We start from the raw sequence: 26,400 nt of genomic DNA on the forward strand, positions 1-26,400 counted from the left end.
GCATTCCCTAAAGCAACTTCAGCAGGAGACTGAGGGTAAATTAGATCATGTAAATTCTGAAATTGAACAAATAGATACCAAATTGCATAAAATCAACAATAAATTAGAAACACAGCAGGCCGAAATTGATAGTTTAAAGTCAACCTTGTCAGATTTATCATTGGAAACCAAACTGGAAGAAACTGATCAAAAAATTTCGAAAATTCAGAACGACATAGTAAATATTCAAAAAGAAATAACAAAACCTAGTCGCGGAAAATCAGAGGTAACCTATCCTTTCCCCGGTAGCGATTCCTCAGAAATATTACCTGCTATAACAACTACCTGTAGCGCAGGAAAAGAAAATTTAATGTCAGTTGATGCACGGGATATTGCGACGCACTACCCCATGCATCGGTCAGAACCAAAGTCATGGTTTAATTCCAATAGTGTGCCGAATCAGTCGAGTGTTGTGACGACTACGGTCACTAGCGTGAGTGCTCCCTCCTTACATGGAGGTATACAATCACATAGCGTGTTGCCGGGAAGAGGAGATGGGTGCCATTCTGAGTCGTTGTTCACGAGTGCGATTGGTCCGGGGATGGAGCCCAACATATTTAATACGACCAACAGAATCCCTTTTAATTATATGGGTAATTATAACACCGCTACGACGTCGTCGGTGGTAAATCCGGTGACGACCCCGATTGTACAGGATAATATGTTAATTCCCAGTAACTATTCCCCTGCTTATGTTAGTATGGGTTCCAAGGTTTCACTGAGGGACATCGAACGTTTCCCACGTTTGATGGGAATATCACTAATGGACAGCCTCGTGTTTTCCTGCGTAGATTGCAGCAGTGCTTAGAAATGTATCAGCTGACCGATAGAGAACGTTTGCAAATAGTCGAGAAACTTTTAATTGCAGCATCAGGCGCGTGGTTTGCTTCCATTAAATATAGAATCCATACGTTTGACGATTTCCTGATCCTTTTTAAGGAAGAATACTGCAATGAACATATAGAGAGGCTTCAGAAACGCAACCTCCAATCTTTAAGATATGATCGAGCCAAGTATGGGTCCCTTTTGGACTATGCTTGGAAGATCATAGAATTGTATTACCAGATCGCAGAAAATCCATCGCAAGCCGAACTAGTAGACATCATAGTAAACGCTCTTCCACCAGATGAGTCGCGGGCTATTGCTTCCCACTTGTGCCAAACGGTGCGAGAAGTTACGTCACGCCTAGCTGCCCTGTGTGGGAAAGAAACTGGAGGCCCACCAAAGAGGTATTTCGCCCGACAAGCGAAAGTTGTGAAACCCGTGAAAAGCAAGGCAACGGCTAGTTGCCAAACGGACTTTCTGAGTTACACCCAAGCTGGATCTCGTTATCCGAGTGGGTGTGGCTCGGAAAGCAATCAATATAATGGTCGACGTCTGTACCGTAACCGACCGATGTTTAACAATCGCCGGGGTTATCGCCCCTATGACCGCACAATGGGGGAATCGAACCCAAATAGGGACGATAATAGGAGGAACTTTAACGGGGCGTACCGGAGAAGAGAAAACGGTAATGGTCAAGGCGGTAATGTTACTAATAACTGTGCAAGTAGATCTCAGAATTCTGCCCCTTCGCAAATACAAACTAATGGCGGAAATGGAATTCTAACAAATGAAGGGAGTGATAGTCGAGAAACTAGATCTTAATGTCATTGGATATGCCAGTTTGCGAGTGAAACCCTATGAGTTGTCTCTTTCAATATCTCAGCTGGAACTCCTGTCCGTCCTGTTCCTTTGTGAACGTTTTTAGCAGTTAAATTATTGAAAAATTGCGCCGTATTACACAATCTAAAAGGTGAAAGTATCGGAACTCACAATTTCCAGAATCTTAAGCTTTTCAACTGTACCGAGGACAAAAAACGGGAACTTCTATCTCAATACCCAAAGTGAATGTTACACTGTCTCATTTGAGTGCATGAGAGTATAAGTGAGTAGTTAGTTTATTAGTATTAATACATGTTAATTCTATTCAACAAAATTTTGTTATTCAAACAAAAATTTTTTTAACGACGCCGGGGAACTGTAATATGCCATTACAGTCTAATGAGATTATGTTTTTAATAGGAGGGTGCCCGAAATTTTTGCACCGACTGTACTTGACGTTCAACAAAAAAATTCTGGCTGTTCATATAATTCATAATATTGTTCGTTATTCTATTTCAAATTAACATGGAAAACTGTAAAAAAATTCATTACGGATTATAGTTTTGGGAATCAATATCTTTATTTATATTTTAAATTAGTTATAAGTCTTGTATATGGATGTGTAAATGGATTATTACAATTCTTACGGTGTCAGTGCTATTTGAAAACATAGGTCCACTATTGGACGGAACTTTCAGATTAAATAACCAATCTAAAATTCGACAGAATTTTCAGGACCACCCTTCACCTCTCTTTAGATACCTAGGTCCCTCTAAAAACTAGTTTAATCCAGATTTTACCAAATTTTATTTGTTTCAAAGCCCCACCGCCAAAAATGCTTTGTTTTGATTGGATGATAAACCCACGCTATGATATTAGGGCGCAATTATTTCCATTCCATGCCGGGAAGTGTTACTGAAGACACTAGATTCTGATCGTCTAGCTTAAAAAGTCGAAAAGGAGCTAGAAAAGCTGCAAACAAGGTAATATTTGGGATTTTATTAACATGTACAATCACTGGAAGTCTTGAGGAGCCATGAACTATTAAATTTCATAGTAAAACTGGACTAAAAAACTGAAATAGTAAGTGCAATATAGTGACGCCATGATTGCATCCACCGATCGCTATGGACAGGATTCCGAAGTAGTGTGATTTCCGTTTTCTTTTCCTAAAACCGGTTCTGAAGATTAGTGTTTCCCTTGATATTTTCACCTTCCAATTTTCCTGCTAATTGAGGGTTACAAGACCTGTCCATTATAGATTTGTTTATGTAGGTAGCGAGTGATTTTTTTTTACATACATGGCGGCATTTAATTTTGTTGTAGTTAGAATAGTAATCACAATGCACGTGTAAATTTACAGTAAGGGCTCCTATCTGACTCCCGAATTGGGAGTACGGCTTCCAGCGGGATGAGTTGAACATGTAGTTTGTTCCGGGTTCCTGCCCCTTCAGGGCAGGGGTCCTATTGTTAGTCAACACTTCGATATGTCCCCTCGGGGCATTGATTAAACAGGTTGATTTTAAGAATGTGATTTAGTAAATACAAGGGACAGTTGGCCCTGTTCCTTTCTTTCCCTTTCCTTTCGAGCCGATTTAAAATGGTAAAATCTGAATGTTGTCTGTGTATATTTATTAGTATAACATGTATTAATGATAGTGATGATTGGTGTGTATTGGCATGATGTGTCTTGTAGTTTAAGTAGTATGTGTATATTTGTAATGTAGTATCAGTGGTAGTGGTAGTTAAGTGATGAAAGAGTGTGTGAGATAATTAAATATGGACAGTGTAGTATTTGCTATGCGATAATTTTTTTTATTATTCCGTCATTAAGTGAACTCATACACAATATTTAAAAGTGAACGTAATATAGTACAATAATTCCGTGTACAAGGTCACATTCAGTTGTTCAAGGGTTGATTATATCGTCGCTAGCCCCTAGTGTCAAAAGTCAGTACTAACCGCCATTCGTATGTCGATGTTCTTAGTGATTTAGTTTCCATGAAATTGACCTTTCTTTTCGAAATAAAACCTAGAAGGTATAATTCACAGCCCATATGGATGTACAGTTAGGTTAAGTGACCCAAAATTAATATTTTCTGAAAATTACAACATTCTGCTTAGTCTAGAAATCGAAATATTTAAGTAAATAAACAATACGTAATTTCTTAACAGAAGTCGGGCGATATGATGCTAGTTCTTCGCTTTGAAATTATATTAAATGTTCATTTTTTCTTTGTGGCTGCAGAATAATTTCATTGTTGCTGCAGAATTTCATAACCATTAAATATTATCGCAGATAATTCTATTTTCAGTGAACATACGTAGGATTTTTTTTCGTTCTTAATAAAGCTACCAGGTATTACATAGTATTGTGTGTGTGATGAAAGAGTCTTGAGTTCGAGTGAGGTTGTCGTGCGGTGATCGGAATGGGAAATGTTTGTAGTGATTATAGATTTTAAAGTGTTATGATGAAATGTGTATATGAGCTGGGCGTAGATAGAGGAGATAGGGTGTTTGTAAAAATAGCGTCGTAATAAATGAAAAGAATGATGATATGAATATTATATGAATATTAATATGAATATGAATATGAAAGTATATGAATATTGTAGTAAATGAATATAGAAGATAGGACACCCATATAGTTAAATATATATAGTAGCCCAGTGAATACTTCGCCACGTGTGGATATATATATATATTGAATAGATACGTGTAGCTACAAACATCTCGGGTTCTGACCCCTGCACCATAATATCACGCGGACCGGAGGGCGATATATAGTCGGACTATGGTAATACTTTGTAGTTTAATGTGTTATAATAATAATCAACCATAGTAATACCATCTGATAGCATGGGTAGCATCATATAATCGCTGACTAGACATATTGAATAATAAATTATGAAAAGACAGTAATAGTTATACAACAGGGCTGTAGTGAATTATATTTTCTGGTCGGTTTTAAAATAGAATATCCTGCTCCGTGAGATTTTTTTTCTTCACGTCACCTACTCGGGCTAGCTTACAATGTTCATGGAGGCGACAGCTCTGATAGGGTTACAGAATCAAAACAATTAATTATTGCAATTTATTATACCGTACCCGGGCATCGACCCCTCCCCCTTGAATATTTTCGTTTTCTTTTCTTAGTTTCCAAACTAGATAGTGATGGAAATTAATCGATGCCTCAGAATTTAGCGCATTCTGCGAAGGGGAGCTATCGGTGAAGTTTGGCAATAGAAATCACCGATCCAAAATCCAGTTTATTTAATATTTTTTTATTTTGGCAAATCATTAATTAGGGATATCTTAGCTAATACTTTTACTCTAGTTTCATTACTGTCCTTGAACCTTCTTAGTTCTTCTGAGGGGTCGAATATTTTTTTCTTACTTAGAGATTTCAAAATTGGGGACGCAGTTACCTGGTCCCTTCCCCCTCTCCTTTTATCCTGCTGGTCTGGGCCGGATACGGGGCTCGGATTTCAATCTTACAACCAAACTCTTGTGGGATTGGGATCTAATGGACACAGAACTTGCATCCTTGGCAGCAGGGCGCCCCCTTGAGTCTACGTATTTGAGTAGACCACCCTTTTGGCATGTTAAGAATATTTTGGCTATGGATTTGTTGAGAGTGAAATTCGACTTCTATCTTTGTAGCGTTAGTTATTTCTCACTTAAGTTTTTGGCGCCCCTATTCTTCGTCTTCCTTCTTCTCTATCTCTCTCTCTGTCTTCATTTCTTCGAGTTTTTTTTAATTTCAACCTTCCCCCCCGATTTTTGAACTTGTTGCTTACGATTTATTTAACGTACAACTCTGATCTGAAATTACCAGCTGAGATGTTGCAATACACAATTCATGGATAGAGTAGATAATGATTGGGTCCTCCATCACATTTTGACCTATCGCCGAAATGAACAAAGACTTCATATTTGACGACACTTCAATTACGTTCTTTCACCGTCGTCCCCTTAAGTTTTTTTTTAATCCGTTGGTTACTTTCCTTTCTCTTTTGGTTTTTGTTTACCTTGTAGTTGACCTGGGCCCAGAAATTGTATTTTAGGTTATCTAGTTATATCTTTAGGAATGCTCTGTGTTACGTGCCTGCCTCACAAAGTTTTTTTTCATTATTTAAGCACGAATTGATTATATAAAAGCTAAAATTTATAGACGCGCGGTATCAGATAAAAAATTCAATTCTTTTCAAATGTAATGTTGGAAGTCATTTGTTTTCTTGGACAATGTTGCAACCTTTTCAAAAATTATTGTTGGGGTGATTAATTTAAATGTGTGCGCATTTATTATAAATATATATATATATAGAGAAATGAATACGTCGAAATGTATATGTAATTAGTATGTGAATATGATTTTAAAGTAAAAGTATGATATTAAATGTATTATGAATATATGTAAGAGCGCTCGTGTCTGTCCCCCTAAACGTGTATTGGTTGCTATAGTTTACCAGTGAGTTTTCCGACGAATTTAAGAATGTAGATTTTGTCAAGAATACCGCCGTGCACTCAAGTAATTTTCCTTTTCTTCTGAATCAATGTAAATGATAACCTCTGTAATTATGTAATGGCATGTATTGAAAAGTAACGGCAGGTCTAAACGTAACCCACATCATAACGAATATTATCCCTGAACAACTAACCTAAAATCATTGTGGAAAGTGCACCTTGAATCCTTCTCACCTGCATATGTATCCTGTTACTTGACCAGTTTTTTTCCATCCTCAATTTGAACCATCATACTCCGTACACCTGTGGAAGATCGTTTTTTTTTTAAATCCGAACCATGTATACATATATACAAAAGTGATCTAAAGGAAAGGTCTCATGACGTGTCCCAGTGTTGGATAAATAACTTGAAATTATTCAATTAATAAGTTTGGAAATAGACCGTCTAAGAGGAGAAACATCCTCTGGTGTAAGTGATTTTTTCGAAATCCCTAGATGGGTATAAACGTAGCAGTGTGCGATTGCAGATATAAACAGTTAAGAGCTACAAACCAAATATAGTCGATGAATGGTTTTTGTAAACCACTAGTTATATATATATATATATATATATATATATATATATATATATATATATATATATATATATATATATATATATACAAACTAAGTTAAATGGAGCGAAATGTTTTGGACACTACGACTAGTGCGTGATTTGTGATTTTAACGCTCAAAATTATTAATATTTTATTGCTCAATGTGAGGTAGAGACTCATATAAGTTCTAATACATCTAAAAGTTTTTTTTCTCTCTTTTCTTTCCTCTTTGTCCAATTTTTTTTAAGTGAAATAAGTGTCTTTTTTGCGTATGTCGCAAATCATAATTTTGCTTTAGCATGCCTAAGATATGATACATGTAATTATATTTTTTTTCTTTTCTTTCCATTTGTCAATATGATTGAATATACAAAAATTTACTAAAATATAACACTATGTACTCTATTAATATATAACCAAGAATTTGTGCTTTTAATATTTTCTTCATAATTATTTGTTTTGTCTTTTCTTTTCACTATGAAGGTAATAAACTATTTGTACCCTTGTAGCTAGTTGATTTTCCTTTAAACATATATACACTGTCCTGAGTGAGTGAGCGTGTGAATGCATGATAGATTTAATTTAAGTAATTTTAGTGATATCATTTGTCATATTAACATCTGTAATATATGTGTCATGTTTTAATAGATGTGTTAAGGTAAATATCCTAGGTCATGAAGGACCGCTACTAATGGTTTAAATCGGCTCTAGGAGTGAAACAAAAATAGCAGGATGAGCCTAAATACGACATCTTTCTTCCAGGAAGTTGAGACTCTTATTGATACGATACATAAATTTATATTGAGTTCATAAGTTTGATTTTTTTTTCTTTCTTGGCTAATTCATATGTGTGGTCGATCCTAGAGAACAAAGTTCAGATGCTGGATGGTTATCAATCACCGGTTGGAATAACAGTACAAAGAATGATTTCACTTTTCTCGTTTCCAGGTCTAGGCCTGGGCAACCCCACGATCGTGGTGCCTGGAGCTAGGTCTGGGTGGTATGAGGGAACATGTGTCTATTCCGAAGCATTCCAAAATTGATTAGTCGTTAATAACATTTAGAATGATTCATCTTTCAACGACTTTCCCGACCTTTTACTATATTTCCGGAATTATCCAGTAATCTGTTTCTTATTAAAATACCCTCTGTCTTTTTCTTTCTTCTTTTTCTACCTCCTTCTTTTACCCTTCTACTTTCTTCTCTTTCTTTTCTATTTCTGAATGAAAGAAAACGGAGTCATGACTGAGAGTAGTCGCTATTGGCACGGTCAATAAGTTGTTTCGATGAGTTTTCTTCGGGAGTCCGATATGGAATAATTAACAATAACAAGAAAGTTTATTGGAATTTACTTTATTGGGAAATAATCTGGATTTCAATCAGTAGGTGATGTTTCGTAATCGTCCTCGTTAAAGAGAATTAATTTTAGCGACTCCTCTCCTCTACATTGCTCTTTTCTTCGTTTACTACTACTTTTTTTACGTTTTCTTTCAATTGGCGACCGTTGACATCGGATAGTTACCATGGAAACAATTGTTTTCCCTGGTAACGAATCTGAAATTATTTATTAAACACTGTTTAGGATCGAGCACATATTGACTTGGCCATAAAAGGTGAATAATTAAAAAGTCACAATGAGATTAAATAATCATAGTCATTGGCTGTTCTGCTATCTTTGTCTCTCTCTGTAGAAAGGGGGAAATGAAGGAATTTGTCAAAGTGAATTCTAAAATTTGAAAATGCTGGAAGTTGACCCAAGGAGGGAATTAGATAGGAGTCCTTTAATTTATGAACAGTACCTGAATAATAAGTATTGTTAGTCTATAAGTATATAATTGCATGTGTTTATATTGTGTCTTTTTGTATGGAAACTATGGCAACCAATAGAGACGTTGTATCACACGAGAACGCGGAAGTCTCATGTACACAATGTACATTAGAAAGTAAAGAGAAAAGAGCTCGCGTCTCCCGTAGGCTAGTGAGGTGTCACGAGTGTGGGCTGAAATGGATTCATTTCAGTTGTATTAATTTAGAGGATACTGCTGAAAATGCAGAAAAGGTCCGGGCTGGTGAGATAGTTAAATATTGTAAAGAATGTGAGGGGAAGCTCCACCAGTCGCGTGAACCCATGAGTTTATCCTCTGAGAAAGAAAATGAACATCCCGATTCAGACGGTGAGCGAGGGTATAGTAACCCGAAGAACCGAGGCCAAATATCTCCAGTGGAGATATCTGACCTCGATGATGATGAAAAAGATGGGGATTCAAGTGGTGATAAAACCAAAGAAGAGCAAAGGAAGACTGTGTCATCTAATAATGACGCTCTCCTCCTTTCATTGCAACAGATGTTACAGAAAATTGATCGGGATAATCAACAGATGAGGTATGAAATGAATGAAAATAGTCGGGAAATGAGACGCGAAATAAATGAAAAAAATAGATGAGAATAGCCGAGAGATGAGACGTGAAATAAATGAGAAATTTGACACCTCGAAACGAGAAACCGAATCTAGATTTGAGGTACTAACCAAGAAAATCGACAACATATGTTCGGACTTTGCTTCCTCAATAACTACATTGAGGGAGCAAACGTCTACTGAAATTGATTTGGTCAGATGCGAGGCTCAGCATTCCCTAAAGCAACTTCAGCAGGAGACTGAGGGTAAATTAGATCATGTAAATTCTGAAATTGAACAAATAGATACCAAATTGCATAAAATCAACAATAAATTAGAAACACAGCAGGCCGAAATTGATAGTTTAAAGTCAACCTTGTCAGATTTATCATTGGAAACCAAACTGGAAGAAACTGATCAAAAAATTTCGAAAATTCAGAACGACATAGTAAATATTCAAAAAGAAATAACAAAACCTAGTCGCGGAAAATCAGAGGTAACCTATCCTTTCCCCGGTAGCGATTCCTCAGAAATATTACCTGCTATAACAACTACCTGTAGCGCAGGAAAAGAAAATTTAATGTCAGTTGATGCACGGGATATTGCGACGCACTACCCCATGCATCGGTCAGAACCAAAGTCATGGTTTAATTCCAATAGTGTGCCGAATCAGTCGAGTGTTGTGACGACTACGGTCACTAGCGTGAGTGCTCCCTCCTTACATGGAGGTATACAATCACATAGCGTGTTGCCGGGAAGAGGAGATGGGTGCCATTCTGAGTCGTTGTTCACGAGTGCGATTGGTCCGGGGATGGAGCCCAACATATTTAATACGACCAACAGAATCCCTTTTAATTATATGGGTAATTATAACACCGCTACGACGTCGTCGGTGGTAAATCCGGTGACGACCCCGATTGTACAGGATAATATGTTAATTCCCAGTAACTATTCCCCTGCTTATGTTAGTATGGGTTCCAAGGTTTCACTGAGGGACATCGAACGTTTCCCACGTTTGATGGGAATATCACTAATGGACAGCCTCGTGTTTTCCTGCGTAGATTGCAGCAGTGCTTAGAAATGTATCAGCTGACCGATAGAGAACGTTTGCAAATAGTCGAGAAACTTTTAATTGCAGCATCAGGCGCGTGGTTTGCTTCCATTAAATATAGAATCCATACGTTTGACGATTTCCTGATCCTTTTTAAGGAAGAATACTGCAATGAACATATAGAGAGGCTTCAGAAACGCAACCTCCAATCTTTAAGATATGATCGAGCCAAGTATGGGTCCCTTTTGGACTATGCTTGGAAGATCATAGCATTGTATTACCAGATCGCAGAAAATCCATCGCAAGCCGAACTAGTAGACATCATAGTAAACGCTCTTCCACCAGATGAGTCGCGGGCTATTGCTTCCCACTTGTGCCAAACGGTGCGAGAAGTTACGTCACGCCTAGCTGCCCTGTGTGGGAAAGAAACTGGAGGCCCACCAAAGAGGTATTTCGCCCGACAAGCGAAAGTTGTGAAACCCGTGAAAAGCAAGGCAACGGCTAGTTGCCAAACGGACTTTCTGAGTTACACCCAAGCTGGATCTCGTTATCCGAGTGGGTGTGGCTCGGAAAGCAATCAATATAATGGTCGACGTCTGTACCGTAACCGACCGATGTTTAACAATCGCCGGGGTTATCGCCCCTATGACCGCACAATGGGGGAATCGAACCCAAATAGGGACGATAATAGGAGGAACTTTAACGGGGCGTACCGGAGAAGAGAAAACGGTAATGGTCAAGGCGGTAATGTTACTAATAACTGTGCAAGTAGATCTCAGAATTCTGCCCCTTCGCAAATACAAACTAATGGCGGAAATGGAATTCTAACAAATGAAGGGAGTGATAGTCGAGAAACTAGATCTTAATGTCATTGGATATGCCAGTTTGCGAGTGAAACCCTATGAGTTGTATCTTTCAATATCTCAGCTGGAACTCCTGTCCGTCCTGTTCCTTTGTGAACGTTTTTAGCAGTTAAATTATTGAAAAATTGCGCCGTATTACACAATCTAAAAGGTGAAAGTATCGGAACTCACAATTTCCAGAATCTTAAGCTTTTCAACTGTACCGAGGACAAAAAACGGGAACTTCTATCTCAATACCCAAAGTGAATGTTACACTGTCTCATTTGAGTGCATGAGAGTATAAGTGAGTAGTTAGTTTATTAGTATTAATACATGTTAATTCTATTCAACAAAATTTTGTTATTCAAACAAAAATTTTTTTAACGACGTCGGGGAACTGTAATATGCCATTACAGTCTAATGAGATTATGTTTTTAATAGGAGGGTGCCCGAAATTTTTGCACCGACTGTACTTGACGTTCAACAAAAAAATTCTGGCTGTTCATATAATTCATAATATTGTTCGTTATTCTATTTCAAATTAACATGGAAAACTGTAAAAAAATTCATTACGGATTATAGTTTTGGGAATCAATATCTTTATTTATATTTTAAATTAGTTATAAGTCTTGTATATGGATGTGTAAATGGATTATTACAATTCTTACGGTGTCAGTGCTATTTGAAAACATAGGTCCACTATTGGACGGAACTTTCAGATTAAATAACCAATCTAAAATTCGACAGAATTTTCAGGACCACCCTTCACCTCTCTTTAGATACCTAGGTCCCTCTAAAAACTAGTTTAATCCAGATTTTACCAAATTTTATTTGTTTCAAAGCCCCACCGCCAAAAATGCTTTGTTTTGATTGGATGATAAACCCACGCTATGATATTAGGCGCAATTATTTCCATTCCATGCCGGGAAGTGTTACTGAAGACACTAGATTCTGATCGTCTAGCTTAAAAAGTCGAAAAGGAGCTAGAAAAGCTGCAAACAAGGTAATATTTGGGATTTTATTAACATGTACAATCACTGGAAGTCTTGAGGAGCCATGAACTATTAAATTTCATAGTAAAACTGGACTAAAAAACTGAAATAGTAAGTGCAATATAGTGACGCCATGATTGCATCCACCGATCGCTATGGACAGGATTCCGAAGTAGTGTGATTTCCGTTTTCTTTTCCTAAAACCGGTTCTGAAGATTAGTGTTTCCCCTGATATTTTCACCTTCCAATTTTCCTGCTAATTGAGGGTTACAAGACCTGTCCATTATAGATTTGTTTATGTAGGTAGCGAGTGATTTTTTTTACATACATGGCGGCATTTAATTTTGTTGTAGTTAGAATAGTAATCACAATGCACGTGTAAATTTACAGTAAGGGCTCCTATCTGACTCCCGAATTGGGAGTACGGCTTCCAGCGGGATGAGTTGAACATGTAGTTTGTTCCGGGTTCCTGCCCCTTCAGGGCAGGGGTCCTATTGTTAGTCAACACTTCGATATGTCCCCTCGGGGCATTGATTAAACAGGTTGATTTTAAGAATGTGATTTAGTAAATACAAGGGACAGTTGGCCCTGTTCCTTTCTTTCCCTTTCCTTTCGAGCCGATTTAAAATGGTAAAATCTGAATGTTGTCTGTGTATATTTATTAGTATAACATGTATTAATGATAGTGATGATTGGTGTGTATTGGCATGATGTGTCTTGTAGTTTAAGTAGTATGTGTATATTTGTAATGTAGTATCAGTGGTAGTGGTAGTTAAGTGATGAAAGAGTGTGTGAGATAATTAAATATGGACAGTGTAGTATTTGCTATGCGATAATTTTTTTTATTATTCCGTCATTAAGTGAACTCATACACAATATTTAAAAGTGAACGTAATATAGTACAATAATTCCGTGTACAAGGTCACATTCAGTTGTTCAAGGGTTGATTATATCGTCGCTAGCCCCTAGTGTCAAAAGTCAGTACTAACCGCCATTCGTATGTCGATGTTCTTAGTGATTTAGTTTCCATGAAATTGACCTTTCTTTTCGAAATAAAACCTAGAAGGTATAATTCACAGCCCATATGGATGTACAGTTAGGTTAAGTGACCCAAAATTAATATTTTCTGAAAATTACAACATTCTGCTTAGTCTAGAAATCGAAATATTTAAGTAAATAAACAATACGTAATTTCTTAACAGAAGTCGGGCGATATGATGCTAGTTCTTCGCTTTGAAATTATATTAAATGTTCATTTTTTCTTTGTGGCTGCAGAATAATTTCATTGTTGCTGCAGAATTTCATAACCATTAAATATTATCGCAGATAATTCTATTTTCAGTGAACATACGTAGGATTTTTTTTCGTTCTTAATAAAGCTACCAGGTATTACATAGTATTGTGTGTGTGATGAAAGAGTCTTGAGTTCGAGTGAGGTTGTCGTGCGGTGATCGGAATGGGAAATGTTTGTAGTGATTATAGATTTTAAAGTGTTATGATGAAATGTGTATATGAGCTGGGCGTAGATAGAGGAGATAGGGTGTTTGTAAAAATAGCGTCGTAATAAATGAAAAGAATGATGATATGAATATTATATGAATATTAATATGAATATGAATATGAAAGTATATGAATATTGTAGTAAATGAATATAGAAGATAGGACACCCATATAGTTAAATATATATAGTAGCCCAGTGAATACTTCGCCACGTGTGGATATATATATATATTGAATAGATACGTGTAGCTACAAACATCTCGGGTTCTGACCCCTGCACCATAATATCACGCGGACCGGAGGGCGATATATAGTCGGACTATGGTAATACTTTGTAGTTTAATGTGTTATAATAATAATCAACCATAGTAATACCATCTGATAGCATGGGTAGCATCATATAATCGCTGACTAGACATATTGAATAATAAATTATGAAAAGACAGTAATAGTTATACAACAGGGCTGTAGTGAATTATATTTTCTGGTCGGTTTTAAAATAGAATATCCTGCTCCGTGAGATTTTTTTTTCTTCACGTCACCTACTCGGGCTAGCTTACAATGTTCATGGAGGCGACAGCTCTGATAGGGTTACAGAATCAAAACAATTAATTATTGCAATTTATTATACCGTACCCGGGCATCGACCCCTCCCCCCTTGAATATTTTCGTTTTCTTTTCTTAGTTTCCAAACTAGATAGTGATGGAAATTAATCGATGCCTCAGAATTTAGCGCATTCTGCGAAGGGGAGCTATCGGTGAAGTTTGGCAATAGAAATCACCGATCCAAAATCCAGTTTATTTAATATTTTTTTATTTTGGCAAATCATTAATTAGGGATATCTTAGCTAATACTTTTACTCTAGTTTCATTACTGTCCTTGAACCTTCTTAGTTCTTCTGAGGGGTCGAATATTTTTTCTTACTTAGAGATTTCAAAATTGGGGACGCAGTTACCTGGTCCCTTCCCCCTCTCCTTTTATCCTGCTGGTCTGGGCCGGATACGGGGCTCGGATTTCAATCTTACAACCAAACTCTTGTGGGATTGGGATCTGATGGACACAGAACTTGCATCCTTGGCAGCAGGGCGCCCCCTTGAGTCTACGTATTTGAGTAGACCACCCTTTTGGCATGTTAAGAATATTTTGGCTATGGATTTGTTGAGAGTGAAATTCGACTTCTATCTTTGTAGCGTTAGTTATTTCTCACTTAAGTCTTTGGCGCCAATATTCTTCGTCTTCCTTCTTCTCTATCTCTCTCTCTGTCTTCATTTCTTCGAGTTTTTTTTAATTTCAACCTTCCCCCCCCGATTTTTGAACTTGTTGCTTACGATTTATTTAACGTACAACTCTGATCTGAAATTACCAGCTGAGATGTTGCAATACACAATTCATGGATAGAGTAGATAATGATTGGGTCCTCCATCACATTTTGACCTATCGCCGAAATGAACAAAGACTTCATATTTGACGACACTTCAATTACGTTCTTTCACCGTCGTCCCCTTAAGTTTTTTTTAATCCGTTGGTTACTTTCCTTTCTCTTTTGGTTTTTGTTTACCTTGTAGTTGACCTGGGCCCAGAAATTGTATTTTAGGTTATCTAGTTATATCTTTAGGAATGCTCTGTGTTACGTGCCTGCCTCACAAAGTTTTTTTTTCATTATTTAAGCACGAATTGATTATATAAAAGCTAAAATTTATAGACGCGCGGTATCAGATAAAAAATTCAATTCTTTTCAAATGTAATGTTGGAAGTCATTTGTTTTCTTGGACAATGTTGCAACCTTTTCAAAAATTATTGTTGGGGTGATTAATTTAAATGTGTGCGCATTTATTATAAATATATATATATATAGAGAAATGAATACGTCGAAATGTATATGTAATTAGTATGTGAATATGATTTTAAAGTAAAAGTATGATATTAAATGTATTATGAATATATGTAAGAGCGCTCGTGTCTGTCCCCCTAAACGTGTATTGGTTGCTATAGTTTACCAGTGAGTTTTCCGACGAATTTAAGAATGTAGATTTTGTCAAGAATACCGCCGTGCACTCAAGTAATTTTCCTTTTCTTCTGAATCAATGTAAATGATAACCTCTGTAATTATGTAATGGCATGTATTGAAAAGTAACGGCAGGTCTAAACGTAACCCACATCATAACGAATATTATCCCTGAACAACTAACCTAAAATCATTGTGGAAAGTGCACCTTGAATCCTTCTCACCTGCATATGTATCCTGTGACTTGACCAGTTTTTTTCCATCCTCAATTTGAACCATCGTACTCCGTACACCTGTGGAAGATCGTTTTTTTTTTTAAATCCGAACCATGTATACATATATACAAAAGTGATCTAAAGGAAAGGTCTCATGACGTGTCCCAGTGTTGGATAAATAACTTGAAATTATTCAATTAATAAGTTTGGAAATAGACCGTCTAAGAGGAGAAACATCCTCTGGTGTAAGTGATTTTTTCGAAATCCCTAGATGGGTATAAACGTAGCAGTGTGCGATTGCAGATATAAACAGTTAAGAGCTACAAACCAAATATAGTCGATGAATGGTTTTTGTAAACCACTAGTTATATATATATATATATATATATATATATATATATATATATATATATATATATATATATATATATATACACAAACTAAGTTAAATGGAGCGAAATGTTTTGGACACTACGACTAGTGCGTGATTTGTGATTTGAACGCTCAAAATTATTAATATTTTATTGCTCAATGTGAGGTAGAGACTCATATAAGTTCTAATACATCTAAAAGTTTTTTTTCTCTCTTTTCTTTCCTCTTTGTCCAATTTTTTTTAAGTGAAATAAGTGTCTTTTTTGCGTATGTCGCAAATCATAATTTTGCTTTAGCATGCCTAAGATATGATACATGTAATTATATTTTTTTTCTTTTCTTTCCATTTGTCAATATGATTGAATATACAAAAAATTACTAAAATATAACACTATGTACTCTATTAATATATAACCAAGAATTTGTGCTTTTAATATTTTCTTCATAATTATTTGTTTTGTCTTTTCTTTTCACTATGAAGGTAATAAACTATTTGTACCCTTGTAGCTAGTTGATTTTCCTTTAAACATATATACACTGTCCTGAGTGAGTGAGCGTGTGAATGCATGATAGATTTAATTTAAGTAATTTTAGTGATATCATTTGTCATATTAACATCTGTAATATATGTGTCATGTTTTAATAGATGTGTTAAGGTAAATATCCTAGGTCATGAAGGACCGCTACTAATGGTTTAAATCGGCTCTAGGAGTGAAACAAAAATAGCAGGATGAGCCTAAATACGACATCTTTCTTCCAGGAAGTTGAGACTCTTATTGATACGATACATAAATTTATATTGAGTTCATAAGTTTGATTTTTTTTTCTTTCTTGGCTAATTCATATGTGTGGTCGATCCTAGAGAACAAAGTTCAGATGCTGGATGGTTATCAATCACCGGTTGGAATAACAGTACAAAGAATGATTTCACTTTTCTCGTTTCCAGGTCTAGGTCTGGGCAACCCCACGATCGTGGTGCCTGGAGCTAGGTCTGGGTGGTATGAGGGAACATGTGTCTATTCCGAAGCATTCCAAAATTGATTAGTCGTTAATAACATTTAGAATGATTCATCTTTCAACGACTTTCCCGACCTTTTACTATATTTCCGGAATTATCCAGTAATCTGTTTCTTATTAAAATACCCTCTGTCTTTTTCTTTCTTCTTTTTCTACCTCCTTCTTTTACCCTTCTACTTTCTTCTCTTTCTTTTCTATTTCTGAATGAAAGAAAACGGAGTCATGACTGAGAGTAGTCGCTATTGGCACGGTCAATAAGTTGTTTCGATGAGTTTTCTTCGGGAGTCCGATATGGAATAATTAACAATAACAAGAAAGTTTATTGGAATTTACTTTATTGGGAAATAATCTGGATTTCAATCAGTAGGTGATGTTTCGTAATCGCCCTCGTTAAAGAGAATTAATTTTAGCGACTCCTCTCCTCTACATTGCTCTTTTCTTCGTTTACTACTACTTTTTTTTACGTTTTCTTTCAATTGGCGACCGTTGACATCGGATAGTTACCATGGAAACAATTGTTTTCCCTGGTAACGAATCTGAAATTATTTATTAAACACTGTTTAGGATCGAGCACATATTGACTTGGCCATAAAAGGTGAATAATTAAAAAGTCACAATGAGATTAAATAATCATAGTCATTGGCTGTTCTGCTATCTTTGTCTCTCTCTGTAGAAAGGGGGAAATGAAGGAATTTGTCAAAGTGAATTCTAAAATTTGAAAATGCTGGAAGTTGACCCAAGGAGGGAATTAGATAGGAGTCCTTTAATTTATGAACAGTACCTGAATAATAAGTATTGTTAGTCTATAAGTATATAATTGCATGTGTTTATATTGTGTCTTTTTGTATGGAAACTATGGCAACCAATAGAGACGTTGTATCACACGAGAACGCGGAAGTCTCATGTACACAATGTACATTAGAAAGTAAAGAGAAAAGAGCTCGCGTCTCCCGTAGGCTAGTGAGGTGTCACGAGTGTGGGCTGAAATGGATTCATTTCAGTTGTATTAATTTAGAGGATACTGCTGAAAATGCAGAAAAGGTCCGGGCTGGTGAGATAGTTAAATATTGTAAAGAATGTGAGGGGAAGCTCCACCAGTCGCGTGAACCCATGAGTTTATCCTCTGAGAAAGAAAATGAACATCCCGATTCAGACGGTGAGCGAGGGTATAGTAACCCGAAGAACCGAGGCCAAATATCTCCAGTGGAGATATCTGACCTCGATGATGATGAAAAAGATGGGGATTCAAGTGGTGATAAAACCAAAGAAGAGCAAAGGAAGACTGTGTCATCTAATAATGACGCTCTCCTCCTTTCATTGCAACAGATGTTACAGAAAATTGATCGGGATAATCAACAGATGAGGTATGAAATGAATGAAAATAGTCGGGAAATGAGACGCGAAATAAATGAAAAAATAGATGAGAATAGCCGAGAGATGAGACGTGAAATAAATGAGAAATTTGACACCTCGAAACGAGAAACCGAATCTAGATTTGAGGTACTAACCAAGAAAATCGACAACATATGTTCGGACTTTGCTTCCTCAATAACTACATTGAGGGAGCAAACGTCTACTGAAATTGATTTGGTCAGATGCGAGGCTCAGCATTCCCTAAAGCAACTTCAGCAGGAGACTGAGGGTAAATTAGATCATGTAAATTCTGAAATTGAACAAATAGATACCAAATTGCATAAAATCAACAATAAATTAGAAACACAGCAGGCCGAAATTGATAGTTTAAAGTCAACCTTGTCAGATTTATCATTGGAAACCAAACTGGAAGAAACTGATCAAAAAATTTCGAAAATTCAGAACGACATAGTAAATATTCAAAAAGAAATAACAAAACCTAGTCGCGGAAAATCAGAGGTAACCTATCCTTTCCCCGGTAGCGATTCCTCAGAAATATTACCTGCTATAACAACTACCTGTAGCGCAGGAAAAGAAAATTTAATGTCAGTTGATGCACGGGATATTGCGACGCACTACCCCATGCATCGGTCAGAACCAAAGTCATGGTTTAATTCCAATAGTGTGCCGAATCAGTCGAGTGTTGTGACGACTACGGTCACTAGCGTGAGTGCTCCCTCCTTACATGGAGGTATACAATCACATAGCGTGTTGCCGGGAAGAGGAGATGGGTGCCATTCTGAGTCGTTGTTCACGAGTGCGATTGGTCCGGGGATGGAGCCCAACATATTTAATACGACCAACAGAATCCCTTTTAATTATATGGGTAATTATAACACCGCTACGACGTCGTCGGTGGTAAATCCGGTGACGACCCCGATTGTACAGGATAATATGTTAATTCCCAGTAACTATTCCCCTGCTTATGTTAGTATGGGTTCCAAGGTTTCACTGAGGGACATCGAACGTTTCCCACGTTTGATGGGAATATCACTAATGGACAGCCTCGTGTTTTCCTGCGTAGATTGCAGCAGTGCTTAGAAATGTATCAGCTGACCGATAGAGAACGTTTGCAAATAGTCGAGAAACTTTTAATTGCAGCATCAGGCGCGTGGTTTGCTTCCATTAAATATAGAATCCATACGTTTGACGATTTCCTGATCCTTTTTAAGGAAGAATACTGCAATGAACATATAGAGAGGCTTCAGAAACGCAACCTCCAATCTTTAAGATATGATCGAGCCAAGTATGGGTCCCTTTTGGACTATGCTTGGAAGATCATAGAATTGTATTACCAGATCGCAGAAAATCCATCGCAAGCCGAACTAGTAGACATCATAGTAAACGCTCTTCCACCAGATGAGTCGCGGGCTATTGCTTCCCACTTGTGCCAAACGGTGCGAGAAGTTACGTCACGCCTAGCTGCCCTGTGTGGGAAAGAAACTGGAGGCCCACCAAAGAGGTATTTCGCCCGACAAGCGAAAGTTGTGAAACCCGTGAAAAGCAAGGCAACGGCTAGTTGCCAAACGGACTTTCTGAGTTACACCCAAGCTGGATCTCGTTATCCGAGTGGGTGTGGCTCGGAAAGCAATCAATATAATGGTCGACGTCTGTACCGTAACCGACCGATGTTTAACAATCGCCGGGGTTATCGCCCCTATGACCGCACAATGGGGGAATCGAACCCAAATAGGGACGATAATAGGAGGAACTTTAACGGGGCGTACCGGAGAAGAGAAAACGGTAATGGTCAAGGCGGTAATGTTACTAATAACTGTGCAAGTAGATCTCAGAATTCTGCCCCTTCGCAAATACAAACTAATGGCGGAAATGGAATTCTAACAAATGAAGGGAGTGATAGTCGAGAAACTAGATCTTAATGTCATTGGATATGCCAGTTTGCGAGTGAAACCCTATGAGTTGTCTCTTTCAATATCTCAGCTGGAACTCCTGTCCGTCCTGTTCCTTTGTGAACGTTTTTAGCAGTTAAATTATTGAAAAATTGCGCCGTATTACACAATCTAAAAGGTGAAAGTATCGGAACTCACAATTTCCAGAATCTTAAGCTTTTCAACTGTACCGAGGACAAAAAACGGGAACTTCTATCTCAATACCCAAAGTGAATGTTACACTGTCTCATTTGAGTGCATGAGAGTATAAGTGAGTAGTTAGTTTATTAGTATTAATACATGTTAATTCTATTCAACAAAATTTTGTTATTCAAACAAAAATTTTTTTAACGACGCCGGGGAACTGTAATATGCCATTACAGTCTAATGAGATTATGTTTTTAATAGGAGGGTGCCCGAAATTTTTGCACCGACTGTACTTGACGTTCAACAAAAAAATTCTGGCTGTTCATATAATTCATAATATTGTTCGTTATTCTATTTCAAATTAACATGGAAAACTGTAAAAAAATTCATTACGGATTATAGTTTTGGGAATCAATATCTTTATTTATATTTTAAATTAGTTATAAGTCTTGTATATGGATGTGTAAATGGATTATTACAATTCTTACGGTGTCAGTGCTATTTGAAAACATAGGTCCACTATTGGACGGAACTTTCAGATTAAATAACCAATCTAAAATTCGACAGAATTTTCAGGACCACCCTTCACCTCTCTTTAGATACCTAGGTCCCTCTAAAAACTAGTTTAATCCAGATTTTACCAAATTTTATTTGTTTCAAAGCCCCACCGCCAAAAATGCTTTGTTTTGATTGGATGATAAACCCACGCTATGATATTAGGGCGCAATTATTTCCATTCCATGCCGGGAAGTGTTACTGAAGACACTAGATTCTGATCGTCTAGCTTAAAAAGTCGAAAAGGAGCTAGAAAAGCTGCAAACAAGGTAATATTTGGGATTTTATTAACATGTACAATCACTGGAAGTCTTGAGGAGCCATGAACTATTAAATTTCATAGTAAAACTGGACTAAAAAACTGAAATAGTAAGTGCAATATAGTGACGCCATGATTGCATCCACCGATCGCTATGGACAGGATTCCGAAGTAGTGTGATTTCCGTTTTCTTTTCCTAAAACCGGTTCTGAAGATTAGTGTTTCCCCTGATATTTTCACCTTCCAATTTTCCTGCTAATTGAGGGTTACAAGACCTGTCCATTATAGATTTGTTTATGTAGGTAGCGAGTGATTTTTTTTACATACATGGCGGCATTTAATTTTGTTGTAGTTAGAATAGTAATCACAATGCACGTGTAAATTTACAGTAAGGGCTCCTATCTGACTCCCGAATTGGGAGTACGGCTTCCAGCGGGATGAGTTGAACATGTAGTTTGTTCCGGGTTCCTGCCCCTTCAGGGCAGGGGTCCTATTGTTAGTCAACACTTCGATATGTCCCCTCGGGGCATTGATTAAACAGGTTGATTTTAAGAATGTGATTTAGTAAATACAAGGGACAGTTGGCCCTGTTCCTTTCTTTCCCTTTCCTTTCGAGCCGATTTAAAATGGTAAAATCTGAATGTTGTCTGTGTATATTTATTAGTATAACATGTATTAATGATAGTGATGATTGGTGTGTATTGGCATGATGTGTCTTGTAGTTTAAGTAGTATGTGTATATTTGTAATGTAGTATCAGTGGTAGTGGTAGTTAAGTGATGAAAGAGTGTGTGAGATAATTAAATATGGACAGTGTAGTATTTGCTATGCGATAATTTTTTTTATTATTCCGTCATTAAGTGAACTCATACACAATATTTAAAAGTGAACTTAATATAGTACAATAATTCCGTGTACAAGGTCACATTCAGTTGTTCAAGGGTTGATTATATCGTCGCTAGCCCCTAGTGTCAAAAGTCAGTACTAACCGCCATTCGTATGTCGATGTTCTTAGTGATTTAGTTTCCATGAAATTGACCTTTCTTTTCGAAATAAAACCTAGAAGGTATAATTCACAGCCCATATGGATGTACAGTTAGGTTAAGTGACCCAAAATTAATATTTTCTGAAAATTACAACATTCTGCTTAGTCTAGAAATCGAAATATTTAAGTAAATAAACAATACGTAATTTCTTAACAGAAGTCGGGCGATATGATGCTAGTTCTTCGCTTTGAAATTATATTAAATGTTTATTTTTTCTTTGTGGCTGCAGAATAATTTCATTGTTGCTGCAGAATTTCATAACCATTAAATATTATCGCAGATAATTCTATTTTCAGTGAATATAGGTAGGATTTTTTTTCGTTCTTAATAAAGCTACCAGGTATTACATAGTATTGTGTGTGTGGTGAAAGAGTCTTGAGTTCGAGTGAGGTTGTCGTGCGGTGATCGGAATGGGAAATGTTTGTAGTGATTATAGATTTTAAAGTGTTATGATGAAATGTGTATATGAGCTGGGCGTAGATAGAGGAAACAGGGTGTTTGTAAAATATAGCGTCGAAATAAATGAAAAGAATGATGATATGAATATTATATGAATATTAATATGAATATGAATATGAAAGTATATGAATATTGTAGTAAATGAATATAGAAGATAGGACACCCATATAGTTAAATATATATAGTAGCCCAGTGAATACTTCGCCACGTGTGGATATATATATATATTGAATAGATACGTGTAGCTACAAACATCTCGGGTTCTGACCCCTGCACCATAATATCACGAGGACCGGAGGGCGATATATAGTCGGACTATGGTAATACTTTGTAGTTTAATGTGTTATAATAATAATCAACCATAGTAATACCATCTGATAGCATTGGTAGCATCATATAATCGCTGACTAGACATATTGAATAATAAATTATGAAAAGACAGTAATAGTTATACAACAGGGCTGTAGTGAATTATATTTTCTGGTCGGTTTTAAAATAGAATATCCTGCTCCGTGAGATTTTTTTCTTCACGTCACCTACTCGGGTTAGCTTACAATGTTCATGGAGGCGACAGCTCTGATAGGGTTACAGAATCAAAACAATTAATTATTGCAATTTATTATACCGTACCCGGGCATCGACCCCTCCCCCCTTGAATATTTTCGTTTTCTTTTCTTAGTTTCCAAACTAGATAGTGATGGAAATTAATCGATGCCTCAGAATTTAGCGCATTCTGCGAAGGGGAGCTATCGGTGAAGTTTGGCAATAGAAATCACAGATCCAAAATCCAGTTTATTTAATATTTTTTTTATTTTGGCAAATCATTAATTAGGGATATCTTAGCTAATACTTTTACTCTAGTTTCATTACTGTCCTTGAACCTTCTTAGTTCTTCTGAGGGGTCGAATATTTTTTTTTCTTACTTAGAGATTTCAAAATTGGGGACGCAGTTACCTGGTCCCTTCCCACTCTCCTTTTATCCTGCTGGTCTGGGCCGGATACGGGGCTCGGATTTCAATCTTACAACCAAACTCTTGTGGGATTGGGATCTGATGGACACAGAACTTGCATCCTTGGCAGCAGGGCGCCCCCTTGAGTCTACGTATTTGAGTAGACCACCCTTTTGGCATGTTAAGAATATTTTGGCTATGGATTTGTTGAGAGTGAAATTCGACTTCTATCTTTGTAGCGTTAGTTATTTCTCACTTAAGTCTTTGGCGCCCCCCCCCCCGATTTTTGAACTTGTTGCTTACGATTTATTTAACGTACAACTCTGATCTGAAATTACCAGCTGAGATGTTGCAATACACAATTCATGGATAGAGTAGATAATGATTGGGTCCTCCATCACATTTTGACCTATCGCCGAAATGAACAAAGACTTCATATTTGACGACACTTCAATTACGTTCTTTCACCGTCGTCCCCTTAAGTTTTTTTTAATCCGTTGGTTACTTTCCTTTCTCTTTTGGTTTTTGTTTACCTTGTAGTTGACGTGGGCCCAGAAATTGTATTTTAGGTTATCTAGTTATATCTTTAGGAATGCTCTGTGTTACGTGCCTGCCTCACAAAGTTTTTTTTTCATTATTTAAGCACGAATTGATTATATAAAAGCTAAAATTTATAGACGCGCGGTATCAGATAAAAAAATTCAATTCTTTTCAAATGTAATGTTGGAAGTCATTTGTTTTCTTGGACAATGTTGCAACCTTTTCAAAAATTATTGTTGGGGTGATTAATTTAAATGTGTGCGCATTTATTATAAATATATATATATATAGAGAAATGAATACGTCGAAATGTATATGTAATTAGTATGTGAATATGATTTTAAAGTAAAAGTATGATATTAAATGTATTATGAATATATGTAAGAGCGCTCGTGTCTGTCCCCCTAAACGTGTATTGGTTGCTATAGTTTACCAGTGAGTTTTCCGACGAATTTAAGAATGTAGATTTTGTCAAGAATACCGCCGTGCACTCAAGTAATTTTCCTTTTCTTCTGAATCAATGTAAATGATAACCTCTGTAATTATGTAATGGCATGTATTGAAAAGTAACGGCAGGTCTAAACGTAACCCACATCATAACGAATATTATCCCTGAACAACTAACCTAAAATCATTGTGGAAAGTGCACCTTGAATCCTTCTCACCTGCATATGTATCCTGTGACTTGACCAGTTTTTTTCCATCCTCAATTTGAACCATCATACTCCGTACACCTGTGAAAGATCGTTTTTTTTTTAAATCCGAACCATGTATACATATATACAAAAGTGATCTAAAGGAAAGGTCTCATGACGTGTCCCAGTGTTGGATAAATAACTTGAAATTATTCAATTAATAAGTTTGGAAATAGACCGTCTAAGAGGAGAAACATCCTCTGGTGTAAGTGATTTTTTCGAAATCCCTAGATGGGTATAAACGTAGCAGTGTGCGATTGCAGATATAAACAGTTAAGAGCTACAAACCAAATATAGTCGATGAATGGTTTTTGTAAACCACTAATTATATATATATATATATATATATATATATATATATATATATATATACAAACTAAGTTAAATGGAGCGAAATGTTTTGGACACTACGACTAGTGCGTGATTTGTGATTTTAACGCTCAAAATTATTAATATTTTATTGCTCAATGTGAGGTAGAGACTCATATAAGTTCTAATACATCTAAAAGTTTTTTTTTCTCTCTTTTCTTTCCTCTTTGTCCAATTTTTTTTAAGTGAAATAAGTGTCTTTTTTGCGTATGTCGCAAATCATAATTTTGCTTTAGCATGCCTAAGATATGATACATGTAATTATATTTTTTTTCTTTTCTTTCCATTTGTCAATATGATTGAATATACAAAAATTTACTAAAATATAACACTATGTACTCTATTAATATATAACCAAGAATTTGTGCTTTTAATATTTTCTTCATAATTATTTGTTTTGTCTTTTCTTTTCACTATGAAGGTAATAAACTATTTGTACCCTTGTAGCTAGTTGATTTTCCTTTAAACATATATACACTGTCCTAAGTGAGTGAGCGTGTGAATGCATGAAGTTGAGACTCTTATTGATACGATACATAAATTTATATTGAGTTCATAAGTTTGATTTTTTTTTCTTTCTTGGCTAATTCATATGTGTGGTCGATCCTAGAGAACAAAGTTCAGATGCTGGATGGTTATCAATCACCGGTTGGAATAACAGTACAAAGAATGATTTCACTTTTCTCGTTTCCAGGTCTAGGTCTGGGCAACCCCACGATCGTGGTGCCTGGAGCTAGGTCTGGGTGGTATGAGGGAACATGTGTCTATTCCGAAGCATTCCAAAATTGATTAGTCGTTAATAACATTTAGAATGATTCATCTTTCAACGACTTTCCCGACCTTTTACTATATTTCCGGAATTATCCAGTAATCTGTTTCTTATTAAAATACCCTCTGTCTTTTTCTTTCTTCTTTTTCTACCTCCTTCTTTTACCCTTCTACT

The sequence above is a fragment of the Thermobia domestica genome, chromosome 10, assembly GCF_964235325.1.
Source record: "Thermobia domestica chromosome 10, izTheDome1.hap1.1, whole genome shotgun sequence".
NCBI lineage: Eukaryota > Metazoa > Arthropoda > Insecta > Zygentoma > Lepismatidae > Thermobia > Thermobia domestica.